Genomic DNA, 24,085 nt, shown 5'->3' with positions numbered 1-24,085 from the left:
AGGAGGAGCGGCAGCGGGCGGCCCACCAGATGAAGATCGGCCCCGTGCAATTCTTCGTGCAGCGGCAGAAGGACCACGCCATAGCCAAGTATTACGGCTACCCGTGACCCTGCGCTCCTCGACGGCCCCCGCAGCACCCGGGCCCGCTCAGCATGCAGGCACAGAGACCTCTGCAGGCGCCTGCTCCAGCTTCAGCCACGCTCCTCAGCCCTTGCCCCTCTCGCTTGCCCTCTCCCTTCTCCAGTGCTGGAGCTAGGCAGTGTTTGCCACTGTCAGGGATGGGCAACTGGGGCAATGGGAAATGCGCGCGTCACGAATGAACGTTGCAATGGGAAGCTGTTGGGATGTTGGCAATAGCTGGGGTGGGAAAGGTTGGGCGTGGGAACTGCTTGTTGGGACACCAAATGGCTGAGATCCCAAACTTCTTTCTTCGTTCGGGTCATTTCTCTTATTTAGTGCCTTCCTTATTAAATTCCTCTAGTGTAGGTGTTCACTCAGCAAGGCCTCTGCCTGCAGCTGTTCTGGCACTGGGATGCCGAGGGGATTTCATGCAGCCCGCTCCCGCTGCCCATGCTCAGTCCGTGCATGGATGTGGGCATGGCCAGCACGGACGGGAGAAAATGGGTGGACGGCTGGGTGGATGGGAGGGTGATGGGAGTTGGGAATTCAGCCTTGGGATCAGACACGGGAGGTTGTTGGGATAGGAAATGACCAGTGGGATGGGAAGTCACGATGGGGATAGGAATTCATTAGAATAGGACAAATTGGTTTCATTTTTATTTATTATTTTATTAATTTTATTTATTTATTTTATTTATTATATTTATTAATTTTATTTATTAAATTTACTTTATTGACTGTGTTGTACAGGATGGCATTTTTTTAGGTTCTCTTCCTTTTCTACCCTATTAAACTCTCTTTATCACAACGCACTGCTTTGTACTTCATTTTTCCTTCCGAGTCGTTCTGGATTCACTCAGGATGGGGGGACATTAGTGAACGCCTGTGTGCTTCAGATCCAAGGTCACCTTTGCCCTCAACTCAAGATACATATTTGCATCTGTTGTCATGATACAAAATTAACAACAACAAAATAAAAGTTAACTACTTCCAAGCACCAGCTGTACGTTTGCTGGGTCTGCTCTATGCATTTGAAGACCATTCAATACTATTCAGCACCTTCAGGAGGAAATGTGTGGTTCTAGGGAAATGCATCTTGATCTGATGCAAACCTGCGACGCACCCTGCAGCCCCTGCAACCCCTGTGATTTTACCTGCAGCCCCTGCAACCCCTGTGATTTTACCTGCAGCCCCTCCAAGCCCCGTGATTTTACCTGCAGCCACTCCAACCCTGGGACAGGCCCTACAGCTGGCTCCGGGGACTACCCCGTTGCCGTATCAGTCGCCAATACACACAAGATGAAGGAATGGATGCAGAAGTCATCTCGTTTAGGCAGGGAAGAAAGTCCTCCGAAGAAGGGGAAGGAGCAAGAGGAAGGCGAGGCAGGCGACCCCAATGTAGGGCCATCGAAGGGAAGAGGAGGCTGTTATAAAATAGAAAAGAGAGAAAAGCAGCAGTAAGCAGGTGATCCCCATCCCTGGGCGAGCTGCGAGACATGGGACAAGATTTCAGCTGTCATGCAGGCGAGCACATTGTCACCTGGCTGCTGCGATGCTGGGATAACAGCTCCGGGAGCCTGGAATCGGAGGGCAGGGAAGCCAAGCAGCTGGGATCCTTCTCTGGGGAAGGGGGCACTGAGAAAGCGATCGGAAACGGGGCACAAGCCTCTGGAGGCGGCGCCTGTCAGGCGTGAAGGAAAGGGATCCCTTCCAGGAAGATGCTGTGGGGTTGCTGAGGGTCGAAGAACAGCAGGTGTTGGCTGCTCCCACCGTGCTGCAGCAGCGGCAAGGGAGAGACGTGGTGGTTTTCCTCAGCTGGGCAGCTGAGCTCCACCTCAACCGCTCTCTCCCTGCCCCTCCTCAAACGGAAAGGGGAGAAAATAGGATGGAAAGGGCTCAAGGGCTGAGAGAAGGACAGGGAGATCACTCCACAATGATCGTCACGGGCAAAAGAGGCTCAGCAGAGCCTGTTCCAGTCCAGCCCGGGCCTGCTCCTGCGGGGGCTCTCCCCAGGCCGCGGCCTCCTCCAGGCCACATCCACCTGCTCCAGCGGGGGCTCCTCCACGGGCTGCAGCGTGGAGATCTGCTCCGTGTGGGACCCGTGGGCTGCAGGGGGACAGCCTGCTCCACCAGGGGCCTCTCCCCAGGCCGCAGGGGAACTGCTGCTGTGAGCCTGGAGCACCTCCTGCCTCCTGCTGCACTCACCTTGGGGGCTGCAGAGAGGTTTCTCACTCCTCCCTGACCCAGACGCTGCTGTGCAGCAGGTTTCTTTCCCTTTCTTAGGTGGGCTCTCACGCAGGCGCAAACATCATCCTTTTTGTCTCAGTTCTGGGCAGCAGCGGGTCCCTCTGGAGCCTCCTGGAACCGGCCCTTATCTAACATGGGGCAGCTGCTGCATTCTCCTCACAGAGGACACCCCTGCAGCCCCCCGCTACCAGAACCTGTCCTCGTAAACCCAACACAAGACACCGACCGAGCCTCCCTGATTCCCAGCAGGTGGGTCAGGCTGGGAACCCAGGCCAGTGCCCGGCAGACCCTCCTGGGCCTTGAAAAGCAAGCTTTATGGGGACGTAGCACCCAGAAAGAACGGAGTCACACAACAGGATTCATTTCCAAAACCGTCTCATAGACACCTGGGCCAAAGAGCAGGGCCTTGAGCGGGTATATCACAATGACAGAGTTCATTTCCTTCCCAGTAGCTGGCACGTGCCGTTTTTTGGGATTTCGGGGCTACAGTGAGCTGCTAAGAGGGATGTCTTAGCTCTTGCAGGGCCGTGCTTCCACTAAGGCCAGGACTTTTCTGCATCTTCTACTGCCCTGCAAGCGAGGATGCTTGGGGCACACAGGAAGCTGGGAGCGGACACAGCTGCAGGGATTCCATAAGGCACAAGCAAATGCAGCCTTGGCTTGGTGACACTTTCTCTTGATTACTGCTCAACACAAATTACCTCGAGCAAGTCTACTGTGAGGACTAAAGGAAAGAGACGTATGGATGCTGCTAAGCTCTTCTAGCTTGTACCAGGTAGGAAAGATACCTCTGTAGCAGGCGTGAAGAGGATAGCACTAATTAATTAGATGAGAAGCGGAGGAAAGGCACTTAGAGGTAGTGAAAAGCAGTTAATGTGATGTTCCGGGGAAGCTTCAGTCTGCTTAAGGAGTGGCAAGAACAAGCCTAAAGTCATAGCCAAATACAAGAAAGAGAGGAGGACACGCAGCATGAGAAGCTCCCGAGAGAAAGGAGCTCTGTTTTGGGTAAAAATCAGTCCCTTTTTCTATCATGGAGACATCCAAGGGCGTAGGACACGTGCACTTCAGGGAACCAAGAGATGCTGTGCATTTCTCTCGTCCCCCTGACACAGCCACTAGGTGACGATGCTTCCAATTCTCTCTAAAGAAACCTTGCTTTCTCAGGCCCAGGTGTCCAGCTGCACACCAAGGACGTCCCTGGCTCCCAGGCACAGTTCCCAGGCCCAAGGCCGAGCTCCCCTCCGAACCCCCATTCCAGCAGACCTTGCTCCTGGCATTGTGGAGCAGCCATTTCATGTCAGCCTTTTCTCCTGGCAGTCAGCTTAGCGCCGTAACCTCTGCCATCGGGGCGCCCGAGAGCCGTGTGAGGTCAGCAGAGAGTCACTGTCAGCCTTTGACCTCACAAAGGTGGGTGGCCATAAGTGCCCGGAGCGTCCAGCTCGCATTGAGTACTGCTGGTGGCACTCGAGGCGTGGAGGTCTGCATGGTGCAATGGGAGACGCCGATGTCCTGTTGCTGGAACAAGAGACGCTGATGTGCTGCTGGTGCAGGAGGAGACCTGAAGGTGCTGCTGCTTACAGGTGCTGAGGAGCGGGCAGCCTCCGTGCCGGTGGCTGAGCATGCTCCTCTTAATTACGGCTCTACCCTTCCTATCTTTTTACTAAGGTGGGTAGAGAGAAATGCCCATATCTGTTTATTTCCTGGTAAGAAATGTAAGAGCCTTGTATCTGCATATTCAGCAGATTCATCCCAGCACCCTTGGTACTGGTGATCTGTGTTGATCTGTAATAAAGAGCAATTGGTAGCACACCAAGTCTCCGTGACCTTGCATCTAACAGAATCGTCCAAATCCCTGTTGTGATCTCTCTACAGCTGTGGGCTGGCTAAGCTGTCTGTTGGATGGTGAAAATGGGAAATGATTGGGATGGGAAATGATGAGTGGGCCGAGAAATCATTGCTGGGATGGGAAGACTTCCTTGGGTTGGAAAGCCATTGGGCTAGGAAATCAAAGAGATGGGAAATCTTCCCTGGGTTTGAAATCCTTGGGAAGCAAAAGCGTTGGGATGGGAAATCACTCCGGGGATGGGGAAGTATTGGGATGGGAAGTCTTTAATGGGGTGGGTAACATTCACTGGGGAAGGAAGTACTTGGAAAAGTAATCAGAGAGATGGGAATTCTTTGGGATGAGATCTCTTTGGATTAAGAAACGCTTCGTGTCGATGGGAAATATCTCGTATGGGAATCTGTTATCATGTGAAATTGTAAGGATGGGAAATGACCGTTAGGATGAAAAGCTGGTACTGGGACGGGAAATGCTTGGGACGGGGAAGTGTTGGTGTGAAACCGTCCTGGGCATGGCAAATGATGCGTGGGAGGGAAAGCCTGATGGGGATGGAAAAGTCTTGCGACGGGAAGCCTGCTTGGGTCCAAAACCTGCAGTCCTCACCAAGATGGCGGCGAGGGGCTGGTCAGCCGTTGGGACGGAAAGGCCGTTGCCCACGTTCCCCAACCGACCGCCCCACTCTCCAGCCACCATGGCAGGTACAGCAGCCGGCTCCCGCTCCTCCCGGGGCTGCGGCCCTGCTGGCGAGCCCAGCGCCCCAGATCTCACCCCAGCGCCCTTTTTCCCACAGAGGGTTTCCCCAGACGGCTTCCGCGGCTTCCGCAGACGCAAAACTCCCCCTTCGTCGTCCCAGCCGTGCCGCCAACGGTGGCTGCCTGGCTGCTGCCCTCCCTCCCCGGAGCGATGGCGCTGCCCTTGCAGCCCCCGCAGGTACCCACCCTCCCCTACGCGCTGCCCCAGGCCACCGTCTGGCACGTGGTGCCGGGGGTCCAGGGGCAGGTGCTGCAGCTCCCCGCCGGGGTGCAGCTGGCACCTGGGGGGCACCTCCCACCCGAGGGGCATCACCTGCAGCTTGGGCAGCTCCCCGCCGTGGGGCAGCTCCCTGCTGTGGGGCAGCTCCCCCACACCGCTCCTCCCTGGGCCCCCGTCTACCAGTGGGGACAGCCCGTGGGGACGGGGACGGTGCTGCCCCAGGATCCCCTCTGGCTGGGGCCCGGGGCCGTGCTCCATGGGGAGCTCCTGCACCCCGCAGGCACCTGCCTGCTGCAGGCCCCTGCCCACCCCGGCCCCCCACCCGTCCTCGTCCCGGGGCCTCCGCTGCGGGGGCAGGCGCTCCCCGCGCCCCGCACCCTGACCAGCAGCCGGGGGCAGCTGCCGGAGCCCTGCGACCACGCCGTGGGGCTCAGCGAGGACCAGGGGCCCCCGCTGCCCGGCCCCACTCCCCCCGAGCCTGCCCAGGCTCCAACGACCGCCAGCACCCAGACGGTGACGCCCGACGGTGAGTTTGTGCTGGCACAGCCGGCCGCTGGGCGCCCCACACCCAGGAGCCATGGGAAAGCTGGCATCGCCCATCCTGGGGGATTTGCTTGCTTTTTCCTCAGCGGCGACAGTTGCAGAGGTGCCTGAGGAGCCCCTGGAGCTGCTTGAGCTGGGCCCCGATGCCTTCGCCGAGGCCTTTCCCCACCTGGCAGGGGACAGCCAGCAGCTGCAGCACCTGCAGGACCAGCTCCCGGCCGACCTGGACATCTCCAGCTTGGAGGAGCTGCTCAGCTGGCTCGATGCCGTGGAGCCCCAGGACGCCTTCCCCGGTGTCCCCAGCAGTCCTGTGCTCAGCCGCTTCCTGTCTGAGCTGCCCGACCTCTGCGAGGACATGGAGGAGCCGAGCACACAGGGACTGGCAGCCACCAGAGCGCTGGGTGAGGTACCCTCAACCCCTGGGGTGCACCCCGAGAAGGTGCAGGGTGGGCGGGCGGTGCAGCCCCCTGCTGTGCCGGCAGCGAGCTCCCCCCTCAAGCCTGCAGCCAGTCCCCAGCTCAGTGCCCTCAGGAGACCCCTGCCCAACCCTCCCTTCACTCTCCCCAAAAGGCCCCCCCACCCTGAATTCCTCACTGCCCTTAGCAGACCCCTGCCCAACCCTCCCTCGCGTCCCCTCAAGAGACCCCCCGACCCTGAATTCCTTAATTCCCTTAGGAGACCCCTGCCCAAGCCTCGCCTGAGTCCCCTCAAGAGCCCCCCCGGCCCTGAATTTATTAGAGCCCTTAGGAGGCCCCTGCCCAATCCCCCTCTGAGTCCCCTCAAGAGCCCCCCGCCTGCCCCTGCGCCCACCGGCACCAAGTGGGGGGCCAAGCGCCCCGCGCCCACCAGCACCCCCAGCACAGCGCAGAGCTCCCAGCACAGGAGGCCGGCGACGGAGAAAACCCCCGGCAAGGAGAAGACGACGCTGCTGGGCCAGGGTGGCCAAGGCCCCAAGACGCTGTGCCAGGGGAAGACGGGTGGCCACAGCGCGGTGGCTGGCAGCAGCGGCCAAGCGGGCGGCGGCAGGCAGCAGCCGGCGAGCGACAGCACCAGGGCGCCCAGCAAGAGGGCCCGAAGCCCGGGGGCTGCTGGGGGGCAAGGAGCAGCGGCACCGCCTCCCCGGAGAGCGCTGCTGCTGCTGGAGCCCCCCCCCATTAAGCCCCGTGCCCGTGCCCGTGCCGTGCGGGCCCAGGACAGGCTCCGTCCCCAAGCCATCGGGGACAAGACGCTGCAGCGCCAGCACCCAGGGACAAAGACCCCCAGCGAGACTTTGCAGCCGCTGGGGGCCAGGGCGAAGGCGCTGGGGCCAGTGCGCCAGCCGCCCTGTGTGCAGCCGCAGCCCACCTCCAGCGGCCCCAGCAGCATGCCCAGGGCCCCGCCGACGGTGCCAGGCTCCAGCGCTGTGCCCGCTGCCCCCCGGCCCCCAGCTGGCGACAAGGCCCAGGCGGTGCCGGCACCACCAGGCAGCACGGCGCGAGCGTGGAGAGCTCCCGTGCAGCAGGCGCCAAGAGTGCCGTGCCTGCCAGCCGCGGGGGGCCAAGCGCAGCGGGAGCCTCTGCCCACGCAGCCGCGCACGCTGCAGCGTCCGGCGCAGCCCCGCGTGGACTACGTGCCCTGCGTGGGGCCCTGGGCGGGCGGCGACGCGGCGCCCACGCCGCTGGAGGAGCAGGAGGCGTCGGTGCCCATCACGCCGCAGCAGCGTCCCGAGCGGGAGCGCCTGAAGAAGCTGGCCCAGGAGGAGCGGCAGCGGGCGGCCCACCAGATGAAGATCGGCCCCGTGCAATTCTTCGTGCAGCGGCAGAAGGACCACGCCATAGCCAAGTATTACGGCTACCCGTGACCCTGCGCTCCTCGACGGCCCCCGCAGCACCCGGGCCCGCTCAGCATGCAGGCACAGAGACCTCTGCAGGCGCCTGCTCCAGCTTCAGCCACGCTCCTCAGCCCTTGCCCCTCTCGCTTGCCCTCTCCCTTCTCCAGTGCTGGAGCTAGGCAGTGTTTGCCACTGTCAGGGATGGGCAACTGGGGCAATGGGAAATGCGCGCGTCACGAATGAACGTTGCAATGGGAAGCTGTTGGGATGTTGGCAATAGCTGGGGTGGGAAAGGTTGGGCGTGGGAACTGCTTGTTGGGACACCAAATGGCTGAGATCCCAAACTTCTTTCTTCGTTCGGGTCATTTCTCTTATTTAGTGCCTTCCTTATTAAATTCCTCTAGTGTAGGTGTTCACTCAGCAAGGCCTCTGCCTGCAGCTGTTCTGGCACTGGGATGCCGAGGGGATTTCATGCAGCCCGCTCCCGCTGCCCATGCTCAGTCCGTGCATGGATGTGGGCATGGCCAGCACGGACGGGAGAAAATGGGTGGACGGCTGGGTGGATGGGAGGGTGATGGGAGTTGGGAATTCAGCCTTGGGATCAGACACGGGAGGTTGTTGGGATAGGAAATGACCAGTGGGATGGGAAGTCACGATGGGGATAGGAATTCATTAGAATAGGACAAATTGGTTTCATTTTTATTTATTATTTTATTAATTTTATTTATTTATTTTATTTATTATATTTATTAATTTTATTTATTAAATTTACTTTATTGACTGTGTTGTACAGGATGGCATTTTTTTAGGTTCTCTTCCTTTTCTACCCTATTAAACTCTCTTTATCACAACGCACTGCTTTGTACTTCATTTTTCCTTCCGAGTCGTTCTGGATTCACTCAGGGTGGGGGGGACATTTGTGAATGCCTGTGTGCTTCAGATCCAAGGTCACCTTTGCCCTCAACTCAAGATACATATTTGCATCTGTTGTCATGATACAAAATTAACAACAACAAAATAAAAGTTAACTACTTCCGAGCACCAGCTGTACGTTTGCTGGGTCTGCTCTATGCATTTTGAAGACCATTCAATACTATTCAGCACCTTCAGGAGGAAATGTGTGGTTCTAGGGAAATGCATCTTGATCTGATGCAAACCTGCGACGCACCCTGCAGCCCCTGCAACCCCTGTGATTTTACCTGCAGCCCCTGCAACCCCTGTGATTTTACCTGCAGCCCCTCCAACCCTTGTGATTTTTCCTGCAGCCACTCCAACCCTGGGACAGGCCCTACAGCTGGCTCCGGGGACTACCCCGTTGCCGTATCAGTCGCCAATACACACAAGATGAAGGAATGGATGCAGAAGTCATCTTGTTTAGGCAGGGAAGAAAGTCCTCCGAAGAAGGGGAAGGAGCAAGAGGAAGGCGAGGCAGGCGACCCCAATGTCGGGCCATCCCAGGGAAGAGGAGGCTGTTATAAAATAGAAAAGAGAGAAAAGCAGCAGTAAGCAGGTGATCCCCATCCCTGGGCGAGCTGCGAGACATGGGACAAGATTTCAGCTGTCATGCAGGCGAGCACATTGTCACCTGGCTGCTGCGATGCTGGGATAACAGCTCCGGGAGCCTGGAATCGGAGGGCAGGGAAGCCAAGCAGCTGGGATCCTTCTCTGGGGAAGGGGGCACTGAGAAAGCGATCGGAAACGGGGCACAAGCCTCTGGAGGCGGCGCCTGTCAGGCGTGAAGGAAAGGGATCCCTTCCAGGAAGATGCTGTGGGGTTGCTGAGGGTCGAAGAACAGCAGGTGTTGGCTGCTCCCACCGTGCTGCAGCAGCGGCAAGGGAGAGACGTGGTGGTTTTCCTCAGCTGGGCAGCTGAGCTCCACCTCAACCGCTCTCTCCCTGCCCCTCCTCAAACGGAAAGGGGAGAAAATAGGATGGAAAGGGCTCAAGGGCTGAGAGAAGGACAGGGAGATCACTCCACAATGATCGTCACGGGCAAAAGAGGCTCAGCAGAGCCTGTTCCAGTCCAGCCCGGGCCTGCTCCTGCGGGGGCTCTCCCCAGGCCGCGGCCTCCTCCAGGCCACATCCACCTGCTCCACCGGGGGCTCCTCCACGGGCTGCAGCGTGGAGATCTGCTCCGTGTGGGACCCGTGGGCTGCAGGGGGACAGCCTGCTCCACCAGGGGCCTCTCCCCAGGCCGCAGGGGAACTGCTGCTGTGAGCCTGGAGCACCTCCTGCCTCCTGCTGCACTCACCTTGGGGGCTGCAGAGAGGTTTCTCACTCCTCCCTGACCCAGACGCTGCTGTGCAGCAGGTTTCTTTCCATTTCTTAGGTGGGCTCTCACGCAGGCGTAAACATCATCCTTTTTGTCTCAGTTCTGGGCAGCAGCGGGTCCCTCTGGAGCCTCCTGGAACCGGCCCTTATCTAACATGGGGCAGCTGCTGCATTCTCCTCACAGAGGACACCCCTGCAGCCCCCCGCTACCAGAACCTGTCCTCGTAAACGCAACACAAGACACCGACAGAGCCTCCCTGATTCCCAGCAGGTGGGTCAGGATGGGAACCCAGGCCAGTGCCTGGCAGACCGTCCTGGGCCTTGAAAAGCAAGCTTTATGGGCACGTAGCACCCAGAAAGAACGGAGTCACACAACAGGATTCATTTCCAAAACCGTCTCACAGACACCTGGGCCAAAGTGCAGGGCCTTGAGCGGGTATATCACAATGACAGAGTTCATTTCCTTCCCAGTAGCTGGCACGTGCCGTTTTTTGGGATTTCGGGGCTACAGTGAGCTGCTAAGAGGGATGTCTTAGCTCTTGCAGGGCAGTGCTTCCACTAAGGCCAGGACTTTTCTGCATCTTCTACTGCCCTGCAAGCGAGGATGCTTGGGGCACACAGGAAGCTGGGAGCGGACACAGCTGCAGGGATTCCATAAGGCACAAGCAAATGCAGCCTTGGCTTGGTGACACTTTCTCTTGATTACTGCTCAACACAAATTACCTCGAGCAAGTCTACTGTGAGGACTAAAGGAAAGAGACGTATGGATGCTGCTAAGCTCTTCTAGCTTGTACCAGGTAGGAAAGATACCTCTGTAGCAGGCGTGAAGAGGATAGCACTAATTAATTAGATGAGAAGCGGAGGAAAGGCACTTAGAGGTAGTGAAAAGCAGTTAATGTGATGTTCCGGGGAAGCTTCAGTCTGCTTAAGGAGTAGCAAGAACAAGCCTAAAGTCATAGCCAAATACAAGAAAGAGAGGAGGACACGCAGCATGAGAAGCTCCCGAGAGAAAGGAGCTCTGTTTTGGGTAAAAATCAGTCCCTTTTTCTATCATGGAGACATCCAAGGGCGTAGGACACGTGCACTTCAGGGAACCAAGAGATGCTGTGCATTTCTCTCGTCCCCCTGACACAGCCACTAGGTGACGATGCTTCCAATTCTCTCTAAAGAAACCTTGCTTTCTCAGGCCCAGGCGTCCAGCTGCACACCAAGGACGTCCCTGGCTCCCAGGCACAGTTCCCAGGCCCAAGGCCGAGCTCCCCTCCGAACCCCCATTCCAGCAGACCTTGCTCCTGGCATTGTGGAGCAGCCATTTCATGTCAGCCTTTTCTCCTGGCAGTCAGCTTAGCGCCGTAACCTCTGCCATCGGGGCGCCCGAGAGCCGTGTGAGGTCAGCAGAGAGTCACTGTCAGCCTTTGACCTCACAAAGGTGGGTGGCCATAAGTGCCCTGAGCGTCCAGCTCGCATTGAGTACTGCTGGTGGCACTCGAGGCGTGGAGGTCTGCATGGTGCAATGGGAGACGCCGATGTCCTGCTGCTGGAACAAGAGGCGCTGATGTGCTGCTGGTGCAGGAGGAGACGTGAAGGTGCTGCTGCTTAGAGGTGCTGAGGAGCGGGCAGCCTCAGCGGGCAGCTGAATCAGAGGGCAGGGAAGCTAAGCAGCTTCCTTCTCTGGGGAAGGGGGCACAGAGAAAGTGACTGGAAATGGGGTACAAGCCCTCAGCCTCTAAAAGCAATCCCTCAGATGTTTAGGTATAGTAATGTTAGGTATATCTGTTTGACTCTAGACCCCAACATGTTTGTTAGTGTTCTGCTTTGTCAACTGCTTTCTTGTGGGGGATTTGAGTTGGCCATTACTGTTTAGGTGAATGCTGACTTCGTATCTATGGTGCACTTTATTCTTAAAATGGGAAGTTTCTACCAATTTCCCGTCCAAACTTGCTCATAAGCCAACTGCAGTCATCATTTCAGATGTGTCTCCCAACTTACACATTTCCTATTTCTCCTTGATATTTACTCAAGAAATTCATTTACGTAGAGACAACATATTCTTCTCTCAACTGGCATCTGGCTGGGCAGAATGATGTCCTTTCATTCCCTTCCAGGCAATAGGCAACTTGTTCCTTCTGTCATGTGAACTCTTCCTCCTAAGTTCAATGTGAATACAAGTGGCAGAACTGTGCCTCATGTCTCAAATGAGTGTCAGGGCTGCCTTGTCCAGTGTATTCATACTGGAGGGAAAAAAAAAATGAATAGCCATACACACTATATAACCACTTAACTTTTTCAGTCCTCCTTGTGCTAACAGTGCATGAACGTGAGGTTTTGTTGTCATTTTTGTTTGTTTGTTTGTTTGCTTGCTTTAAACTCCTGACTGCCATATAGCAAACATGACAAAAAAACACCCTTTTTTGAGAATCTCTGAGAATGGCTCTGCTTTGTATTATCACCTGTCACTTCACCTGAACCATTTCAATCACAAGCGATAGCCTTCTGTCAGGCTTGGTAGTACTTCCCAACCTTATGTCCCCTGCAAATCTCAAAGCTCATGTGAGCTCATGTATCCGTAGATAATGTATCAGAAGCTCACAGAAGGTGAAATAGTTGTAATTCATCCCCTGTGTAGGGAAGAACTGGTCCTAGAAAGGAAAGCTATTAAATTATCTGGAAACAATTTAGCTCTGATAAATTATTTTGTAAATTACACATTACCCCCTCCTTCCCTGGTCTTAGCTGTTCTTGCTCCAAAACTTTGCATGGTGTTGATGTCAAACTAACAGGCCCACACTTGTCTGGATGACTCTTTACCCTCTTCTGGACAGAGGTGTATTTGTTACTCTCCCATTCTGGGGACTATCCCTGATTTGCACAATTGTTATGCATTTTTCCTACTTGACTTGTTGTTCTGTGTGCCAATGCTGTTAATAGGCTAGGTAGATATCAGCTTTTCATTTTTCACTTGAATCACTATAGATTGTTATTTCACCTCAGATGATGTTGCGCCTAGTGCCCTACCCTCCTTTTCAATGGGAGTCCTGTCACTGCCCTTAATATCACATTGTTGTTGCTGTTAGATGCAGGAAATAAGATTTGCAGCATTTGAGACATCAGTAACTTTTGATCTATTTTTGCCTCAAGTGTGCAACTGTCCTAATTTGTTCTCTTTGTTCCCCCTGGTTTCTGTGGCTTAAGTACCACTTACTATTATTGTTTAATTTCCTATGTGAAGGAGGTTTTTGGTCATTCTTACTTTATTTCTGCAGTTTTTAACCTCTGAAACATGCCTTTTCTCATCGCTTTTTTCCTCTTTGAATTTTGAATTTTAACTATGCCTTCTCTGCACTCAAGTCCCAGAGCTGCTTAGTCAGACTCAATTATTCATTTCCTTAGATTTCAAAGTTTGCATTTCTAAGCCTCAAAACCTTCATTCTAAACCTGGTTTTGTCTGTCGTGAAATGTAAAATGAGAAAAGTCAGCTCATGATCACACTTTATTCAAATTTTACTACATTTAAACCCATACAGGAGCCAAGTCTAAAACGGTCTTATATTTTTTCACTTTTGGGAAGAAATCCATCACATAGTATACCTCTATGAACATAAGTGGTAATTATCTTTCAATCTTTTGCTGGGAAGTTAAAGTCTCCCATAATTCCCATTATTGTTTACATGTCTGATAACTGTACAGAGATGATTCACTATTAGACTGGAGCTAAGAGCAAAGAGCAGGCTAGGAAGGCTGTCTATCTTTAGCAGTGATTTGCACAAAACCACTCTTTTGCTGACCCATAACATTTAATTTCTCCATCCTCTGCTTCTTGCTAACACAAAGCACCATCTTATTCCATCCATTTGCCTTGGTTTCCAGCCTTCCTGAGATTTATCGGTCCTTGTATGACATTCATGCCTTTGTTTCACCCTTCCTGTGTTGACACTTGTCATAACAGTTTTAGATCCTGAACATGATCATCTCAAAGTTTGCCTGACAGTTAGGTCTTCCTCACATTGTCATAGAGTATCAGGTCTCTACCACTTGAAATAGATTGGATTGGATTAGATTATTGGCACCGTCTCTTGTGCTGGTAGTCCATTATCTTCACAGTCCGTACAACTGGCCATCAGTGAACATGAAGTGGCCTTATCCTGCCCATTTACCTTTCTGGAAATCAGCCACTCTCTCTGCCTAGAACAGGGAATGGATTTTCCTCACCTATCTTCAAAAGCTCTGAAGTTTTCTGTGATCTTTCCAATTTTATGGTATGATAAGCTTTTGCTGCCACTGAAGGGTAGAAGTCATTATGAATAGTGCCAACAAAACAGAAACATAACAATGAAAACGATATTTTAATTCAGAATAGGTATTTGAAAAGTTCACCTTTTCTAGCACAAATGGGGAAAAGAAAAAAAGGAAGGAAAAAAAAAAAAAAAAAAAAAAAGCAGTCCTAAAACATCAAAACTGTGGCCAAAGAATTAGAAGAAACACTATTTTTCCAAAGCTGCAATGTTTTCCATTCATCTGGCTGGGCCAGCAGAGCACTGGAGACCTGGATGCACTGCACTCATGGCTGGTTCCTCTAAATGACCTGCAGGGAGATCTTCTTATCTCTATCCCTCTGTTTCTCCTTTCAATCTCTGTTTTGTCTGTTTGTATCACTAGCTCTCAAATCGCCACTGATATATGCACGTGCAGCACCCAGCACAACCTTGTTTCAGGCTCCAGCGGGACCTTTAGGCATTACCATCCTGTAAACAAATAACAATGATAGTGAGTGTAATTACAATCGTCAAACTATTCCAGCTCCACATCATTAGCCATGCCCTGAGCTAAATAACATTTTAATCAGTTCGATATGTCATCTGTGGCTTTCTTCACTGTCACTTGCAATCCAGCAAACTCCTTCCTTCACGTTTCTAGATTAGACAGAGGGTTCTCAACTGCAGACATCCAATTCCCTGTTCAGGAAGCAGCGAGACCTTTCCTCTTCTCACAGATTTAAGATGATAGCCAAGCATCATGAGACACAGTGCGTATGTCTCCTAGGCCCATCCCATGAGAGCAGGACATTTACCACACATGAGAAGAAGACTTAATGCAGTGGCAAAGCAAAATACTCAGTGTCAAAGCCATGTCTAGATGATCATTAAAGACAGATCAAAATTACCCAATACAGGAGGAAAATCTATCGTTTGTAGAAGATTATGTTCTCTGATTATTAGTTTCTAAATTAGTTTTTCCTTTGGATTTCCTCTGAACTTAAACTTAGTTTGGAATGCCTTTGGTTTTGAATATTTCTGAAATCGTATTACTTCTCCTAAGTAAGTTGCTAGTCTGTTCTATTTACGTGAAATTCGAATAATATTGTGAAGTATCTGCCATCAGTTTTACTGTGTGCCAGGCTGAGTTCCCTGATGAATTTCAAATTTCAGATATGAAACAGTAAAGGTTAAAAAAAAAAATGTTACAAAGGGTACTTCATGCAGTAGCATAAACTTCTGTTTTCTCAAAACTTGTATCAGTTCATCTCACCAGGACCAGCAGGGGAAGCACACTCTGCCTAGGCACTGGCAAAGGGACACAGTGAGAGTGTAGGGTCTCTTGCTGGGGCCATTCAAAATTTGACTGTACAAGCCCCTGAGCAATATGACAGGGCTTTAAAAATGGCCCTGCTTGAAGTACGCGGGTGATCTGGAGACCTCTAAGGTGCTTTCCAACAAAAGCTTTTCTATAATTGTATGAAATCACCTGCAATAGATTAACCCTGGTCATTATTCCTATCACAGGAAATAACTGTGACGCCTGGGTAACAGGTGAGCTTACTGCGACACCAGGGAGAGCCTTCCTGTACTTAAAGGCAACCTGTAGGAAAGCTGGGGAGGGAGTCTTTATCAGGGCCTGGAGTGACAGGACAAGGAGTAACCGCTTTAAACTGAAAAGTAGCACCCAGAAAGAACGGAGTCACGCAACAGGATTCATTTCCAAAGAGCAGGGCCTTGAGCGGGTATATCACAATGACAGAGTTCATTTCCTTCCCAGTAGCTGGCACGTGCCGTTTTTTGGGATTTCGGGGCTACAGTGAGCTGCTAAGAGGGATGTCTTAGCTCTTGCAGGGCAGTGCTTCCACTAAGGCCAGGACTTTTCTGAATCTTCTACTGCCCTGCAAGCGAGGATGCTTGGGGCACACAGGAAGCTGGGAGCGGACACAGCTGCAGGGATTCCATAAGGCACAAGCAAATGCAGCCTTGGCTTGGTGACACTTTCTCTTGATTACTGCTCAACACAAATTACCTCGAGCAAGTCTACTGTGAGGACTAAAGGAAAGAGACGTATGGATGCTGCTAAGCTCTTCTAGCTTGTACCAGGTAGGAAAGATACCTCTGTAGCAGGCGTGAAGAGGATAGCACTAATTAATTAGATGAGAAGCGGAGGAAAGGCACTTAGAGGTAGTGAAAAGCAGTTAATGTGATGTTCCGGGGAAGCTTCAGTCTGCTTAAGGAGTGGCAAGAACAAGCCTAAAGTCATAGCCAAATACAAGAAAGAGAGGAGGACACGCAGCATGAGAAGCTCCCGAGAGAAAGGAGCTCTGTTTTGGGTAAAAATCAGTCCCTTTTTCTATCATGGAGACATCCAAGGGCGTAGGACACGTGCACTTCAGGGAACCAAGAGATGCTGTGCATTTCTCTCGTCCCCCTGACACAGCCACTAGGTGACGATGCTTCCAATTCTCTCTAAAGAAACCTTGCTTTCTCAGGCCCAGGCATCCAGCTGCACACCAAGGACGTCCCTGGCTCCCAGGCACAGTTCCCAGGCCCAAGGCCGAGCTCCCCTCCGAACCCCCATTCCAGCAGACCTTGCTCCTGGCATGGTGGAGCAGCCACTTCATGTCAGCCTTTTCTCCTGGCAGTCAGCTTAGCGCCGTAACCTCTGCCATCAGGGCGCCCGAGAGCCGTGTGAGGTCAGCAGAGAGTCACTGTCAGCCTTTGACCTCACAAAGGTGGGTGGCCATAAGTGCCCTGAGCGTCCAGCTCGCATTGAGTACTGCTGGTGGCACTCGAGGCGTGGAGGTCTGCATGGTGCAATGGGAGACGCCGATGTCCTGCTGCTGGAACAAGAGACGCTGATGTGCTGCTGGTGCAGGAGGAGACCTGAAGGTGCCGCTGCTTACAGGTGCTGAGGAGCGGGCAGCCTCAGCGGGCAGCTGAATCAGAGGGCAGGGAAGCCAAGCAGCTTCCTTCTCTGGGGAAGGGGGCACAGAGAAAGTGACTGGAAATGGGGTACAAGCCCTCAGCCTCTAAAAGCAATCCCTCAGATGCTGAGGTATAATAAAGTTAGGTATATCTGTTTGACTCTAGACCCCAACATGTTTGTTAGTGTCTGGTTTGTCAACTGCTTTCTTGTGGGGGATTTGAGTTGGCCATTACTGTTTAGGTGAATGCTGACTTCGTATCTATGGTGCACTTTATTCTTAAAATGGGAAGTTTCTACCAATTTCCCGTCCAAACTTGCTCATAAGCCAACTGCAGTCATCATTTCAGATGTGTCTCCCAACTTACACATTTCCTATTTCTCCTTGATATTTACTCAAGAAATTCATTTACGTAGAGACAACATATTCTTCTCTCAACTGGCATCTGGCTGGGCAGAATGATGTCCTTTCATTCCCTTCCAGGCAATAGGCAACTTGTTCCTTCTGTCATGTGAACTCTTCCTCCTAAGTTCAATGTGAATACAAGTGGCAGAACTGTGCCTCATGTCTCAAATGAGTGTCAGGGCTGCCTTGTCCAGTGTATTCATACTGGAGGGAAAAAAAAATGAATAGCCATACACACTATATAACCACTAAACTTTTTCAGTCCTCCTTGTGCTAACAGTGCATGAACGTGAGGTTTTGTTGTCATTTTTGTTTGTTTGTTTGTTTGCTTGCTTTAAACTCCTGACTGCCATATAGCAAACATGACAAAAAAAAACCCTTTTTTGAGAATCTCTGAGAATGGCTCTGCTTTGTATTATCACCTGTCACTTCACCTGAACCATTTCAATCACAAGCGATAGCCTTCTGTCAGGTTTGGTAGTACTTCCCAACCTTATGTCCCCTGCAAATCTCAAAGCTCATGTGAGCTCATGTATCCGTAGATAATGTATCAGAAGCTCACAGAAGGTGAAATAGATGTAATTCATCCCCTGTGTAGGGAAGAACTGGTCCTAGAAAGGAAAGCTATTAAATTATCTGGAAACAATTTAGCTCTGATAAATTATTTTGTAAATTACACATTACCCCCTCCTTCCCTGGTCTTAGCTGTTCTTGCTCCAAAACTTTGCATGGTGTTGATGTCAAACTAACAGGCCCACACTTGTCTGGATGACTCTTTACCCTCTTCTGGACAGAGGTGTATTTGTTACTCTCCCATTCTGGGGACTATCCCTGATTTGCACAATTGTTATGCATTTTTCCTACTTGACTTGTTGTTCTGTGTGCCAATGCTGTTAATAGGCTAGGTAGATATCAGCTTTTCATTTTTCACTTGAATCACTATAGATTGTTATTTCACCTCAGATGATGTTGCGCCTAGTGCCCTACCCTCCTTTTCAATGGGAGTCCTGTCACTGCCCTTAATATCACATTGTTGTTGCTGTTAGATGCAGGAAATAAGATTTGCAGCATTTGAGACATCAGTAACTTTTGATCTATTTTTGCCTCAAGTGTGCAACTGTCCTAATTTGTTCTCTTTGTTCCCCCTGGTTTCTGTGGCTTAAGTACCACTTACTATTATTGTTTAATTTCCTATGTGAAGGAGGTTTTTGGTCATTCTTACTTTATTTCTGCAGTTTTTAACCTCTGAAACATGCCTTTTCTCATCGCTTTTTTCCTCTTTGAATTTTGAATTTTAACTATGCCTTCTCTGCACTCAAGTCCCAGAGCTGCTTAGTCAGACTCAATTATTCATTTCCTTAGATTTCAAAGTTTGCATTTCTAAGCCTCAAAACCTTCATTCTAAACCTGGTTTTGTCTGTCGTGAAATGTAAAATGAGAAAAGTCAGCTCATGATCACACTTTATTCAAATTTTACTACATTTAAACCCATACAGGAGCCAAGTCTAAAACGGTCTTATATTTTTTCACTTTTGGGAAGAAATCCATCACATAGTATACCTCTATGAACATAAGTGGTAATTATCTTTCAATCTTTTGCTGGGAAGTTAAAGTCTCCCATAATTCCCATTATTGTTTACATGTCTGATAACTGTACAGAGATGATTCACTATTAGACTGGAGCTAAGAGCAAAGAGCAGGCTAGGAAGGCTGTCTATCTTTAGCAGTGATTTGCACAAAACCACTCTTTTGCTGACCCATAACATTTAATTTCTCCATCCTCTGCTTCTTGCTAACACAAAGCACCATCTTATTCCATCCATTTGCCTTGGTTTCCAGCCTTCCTGAGATTTATCGGTCCTTGTATGACATTCATGCCTTTGTTTCACCCTTCCTGTGTTGACACTTGTCATAACAGTTTTAGATCCTGAACATGATCATCTCAAAGTTTGCCTGACAGTTAGGTCTTCCTCACATTGTCATAGAGTATCAGGTCTCTACCACTTGAAATAGATTGGATTGGATTAGATTATTGGCACCGTCTCTTGTGCTGGTAGTCCATTATCTTCACAGTCCGTACAACTGGCCATCAGTGAACATGAAGTGGCCTTATCCTGCCCATTTACCTTTCTGGAAATCAGCCACTCTCTCTGCCTAGAACAGGGAATGGATTTTCCTCACCTATCTTCAAAAGCTCTGAAGTTTTCTGTGATCTTTCCAATTTTATGGTATGATAAGCTTTTGCTGCCACTGAAGGGTAGAAGTCATTATGAATAGTGCCAACAAAACAGAAACATAACAATGAAAACGATATTTTAATTCAGAATAGGTATTTGAAAAGTTCACCTTTTCTAGCACAAATGGGGAAAAGAAAAAAAGGAAGGAAAAAAAAAAAAAAAAAAAAAAGCAGTCCTAAAACATCAAAACTGTGGCCAAAGAATTAGAAGAAACACTATTTTTCCAAAGCTGCAATGTTTTCCATTCATCTGGCTGGGCCAGCAGAGCACTGGAGACCTGGATGCACTGCACTCATGGCTGGTTCCCCTAAATGACCTGCAGGGAGATCTTCTTATCTCTATCCCTCTGTTTCTCCTTTCAATCTCTGTTTTGTCTGTTTGTATCACTAGCTCTCAAATCGCCACTGATATATGCACGTGCAGCACCCAGCACAACCTTGTTTCAGGCTCCAGCGGGACCTTTAGGCATTACCATCCTGTAAACAAATAACAATGATAGTGAGTGTAATTACAATCGTCAAACTATTCCAGCTCCACATCATTAGCCATGCCCTGAGCTAAATAACATTTTAATCAGTTCGATATGTCATCTGTGGCTTTCTTCACTGTCACTTGCAATCCAGCAAACTCCTTCCTTCACGTTTCTAGATTAGACAGAGGGTTCTCAACTGCAGACATCCAATTCCCTGTTCAGGAAGCAGCGAGACCTTTCCTCTTCTCACAGATTTAAGATGATAGCCAAGCATCATGAGACACAGTGCGTATGTCTCCTAGGCCCATCCCATGAGAGCAGGACATTTACCACACATGAGAAGAAGACTTAATGCAGTGGCAAAGCAAAATACTCAGTGTCAAAGCCATGTCTAGATGATCATTAAAGACAGATCAAAATTACCCAATACAGGAGGAAAATCTATCGTTTGTAGAAGATTATGTTCTCTGATTATTAGTTTCTAAATTAGTTTTTCCTTTGGATTTCCTCTGAACTTAAACTTAGTTTGGAATGCCTTTGGTTTTGAATATTTCTGAAATCGTATTACTTCTCCTAAGTAAGTTGCTAGTCTGTTCTATTTACGTGAAATTCGAATAATATTGTGAAGTATCTGCCATCAGTTTTACTGTGTGCCAGGCTGAGTTCCCTGATGAATTTCAAATTTCAGATATGAAACAGTAAAGGTTAAAAAAAAAAATGTTACAAAGGGTACTTCATGCAGTAGCATAAACTTCTGTTTTCTCAAAACTTGTATCAGTTCATCTCACCAGGACCAGCAGGGGAAGCACACTCTGCCTAGGCACTGGCAAAGGGACACAGTGAGAGTGTAGGGTCTCTTGCTGGGGCCATTCAAAATTTGACTGTACAAGCCCCTGAGCAATATGACAGGGCTTTAAAAATGGCCCTGCTTGAAGTACGCGGGTGATCTGGAGACCTCTAAGGTGCTTTCCAACAAAAGCTTTTCTATAATTGTATGAAATCACCTGCAATAGATTAACCCTGGTCATTATTCCTATCACAGGAAATAACTGTGACGCCTGGGTAACAGGTGAGCTTACTGCGACACCAGGGAGAGCCTTCCTGTACTTAAAGGCAACCTGTAGGAAAGCTGGGGAGGGAGTCTTTATCAGGGCCTGGAGTGACAGGACAAGGAGTAACCGCTTTAAACTGAAAAGTAGCACCCAGAAAGAACGGAGTCACGCAACAGGATTCATTTCCAAAGAGCAGGGCCTTGAGCGGGTATATCACAATGACAGAGTTCATTTCCTTCCCAGTAGCTGGCACGTGCCGTTTTTTGGGATTTCGGGGCTACAGTGAGCTGCTAAGAGGGATGTCTTAGCTCTTGCAGGGCAGCGCTTCCACTAAGGCCAGGACTTTTCTGAATCTTCTACTGCCCTGCAAGCGAGGATGCTTGGGGCACACAGGAAGCTGGGAGCGGACACAGCTGCAGGGATTCCATAAGGCACAAGCAAATGCAGCCTTGGCTTGGTGACACTTTCTCTTGATTACTGCTCAACACAAATTACCTCGAGCAAGTCTACTGTGAGGACTAAAGGAAAGAGACGTATGGATGCTGCTAAGCTCTTCTAGCTTGTACCAGGTAGGAAAGATACCTCTGTAGCAGGCGTGAAGAGGATAGCACTAATTAATTAGATGAGAAGCGGAGGAAAGGCACTTAGAGGTAGTGAAAAGCAGTTAATGTGATGTTCCGGGGAAGCTTCAGTCTGCTTAAGGAGTGGCAAGAACAAGCCTAAAGTCATAGCCAAATACAAGAAAGAGAGGAGGACACGCAGCATGAGAAGCTCCCGAGAGAAAGGAGCTCTGTTTTGGGTAAAAATCAGTCCCTTTTTCTATCATGGAGACATCCAAGGGCGTAGGACACGTGCACTTCAGGGAACCAAGAGATGCTGTGCATTTCTCTCGTCCCCCTGACACAGCCACTAGGTGACGATGCTTCCAATTCTCTCTAAAGAAACCTTGCTTTCTCAGGCCCAGGCATCCAGCTGCACACCAAGGACGTCCCTGGCTCCCAGGCACAGTTCCCAGGCCCAAGGCCGAGCTCCCCTCCGAACCCCCATTCCAGCAGACCTTGCTCCTGGCATGGTGGAGCAGCCACTTCATGTCAGCCTTTTCTCCTGGCAGTCAGCTTAGCGCCGTAACCTCTGCCATCAGGGCGCCCGAGAGCCGTGTGAGGTCAGCAGAGAGTCACTGTCAGCCTTTGACCTCACAAAGGTGGGTGGCCATAAGTGCCCTGAGCGTCCAGCTCGCATTGAGTACTGCTGGTGGCACTCGAGGCGTGGAGGTCTGCATGGTGCAATGGGAGACGCCGATGTCCTGCTGCTGGAACAAGAGACGCTGATGTGCTGCTGGTGCAGGAGGAGACCTGAAGGTGCCGCTGCTTACAGGTGCTGAGGAGCGGGCAGCCTCAGCGGGCAGCTGAATCAGAGGGCAGGGAAGCCAAGCAGCTTCCTTCTCTGGGGAAGGGGGCACAGAGAAAGTGACTGGAAATGGGGTACAAGCCCTCAGCCTCTAAAAGCAATCCCTCAGATGCTGAGGTATAATAAAGTTAGGTATATCTGTTTGACTCTAGACCCCAACATGTTTGTTAGTGTTCTGGTTTGTCCACTGCTTTCTTGTGGGGGATTTGAGTTGGCCATTACTGCTTAGGTGAATGCTGACTTCATATCAATGGTGCACTTCATTCTTAAAATGGGAAGTTTCTACCAATTTCCTGTCCAAACTTGCTCATAAGCCAACTGCAGTCATCATTTCAGATGTGTCTCCCAACTTACACATTTCCTATTTCTCCTTGATATTTACTCAAGAAATTCATTTACGTAGAGACAACATATTCTTCTCTCAACTGGCATCTGGCTGGGCAGAATGATGTCCTTTAATTCCCTTCCAGGCAATAGGCAACTTGTTCCTTCTGTCTTGTGAACTCTTCCTCCTAAGTTCAATGTGAATACAAGTGGCAGAACTGTGCCTCATGTCTCAAATGAGTGTCAGGGCTGCCTTGTCCAGTGTATTCATACTGGAGGGGAAAAAAAATGAATAGCCATACACACTATATAACCACTAAACTTTTTCAGTCCTCCTTGTGCTAACAGTGCATGAACGTGAGGTTTTGTTGTCATTTTGTTTGTTTGTTTGTTTGTTTTAAACTCCTGACTACCATATAGCAAACATGACAAAAAATCACCCTTTTTTGAGAATCTCTGAGAATGGCTCTGCTTTGTATTATCACCTGTCACTTCACCTGAACCATTTCAATCACAAGCGATAGCCTTCTGTCAGGCTTGGTAGTACTTCCCAACCTTATGTCACCTGCAAATCTCAAAGCTCCTGTGTAATTTTTAATCTTCAGCCACCATGTCCATACCGAACTTATCTAACTTTGTAGTCAGCTCTGCCCTGAATAGGAGGTTGGGTTTTCAGAGGTCCCTTCCAGCCTACATTTCTCCATGAGTCTTTGCCTCCTTAGCAGCTGCAGTTTCAGAACTGTCTCTGAGAATTACCATAGGTAACCACGCCTTTGCTGGTAATTCCCTCTTCAGAGTGAACAATTGCAAATTCCCTTTATTCACTTGCAGCCCCAAAGCCCAAATCCGTAGATAATGTATCAGAAGCCCACAGAAAGTGAAATAGATGGAGTTCATCCCCTGTGTAGGGAAGAACTGGTCCTACAAAGGAAAGCTACTAAATTGTCTGGAAACAATTTAGCTCTGATAAATTATCTTGTCAATTACACATTACCCCCTACTTCCCTGGTCTTATCTGTTCTTGCTACAAAACTTTGCACGGTGTTGATGTCAAACTAACAGGCCCACACTTGTCTGGATGACTCTTTACCCTCTTCTGGACAGAAGTATATTTGTTACTCTCCCATTCTGGGGACTATCCCCGATTTGCACAATTGTTATGCATTTTTCCTACTTGACTTGTTGTTCTGCGTGCCAATG

The sequence above is a fragment of the Anser anser genome, assembly GCF_964211835.1.
Source record: "Anser anser genome assembly, chromosome: 20".
In the NCBI taxonomy this organism is placed as follows: Eukaryota; Metazoa; Chordata; class Aves; order Anseriformes; family Anatidae; genus Anser; species Anser anser.
Note: the sequence above shows the minus strand (reverse complement) of the source record.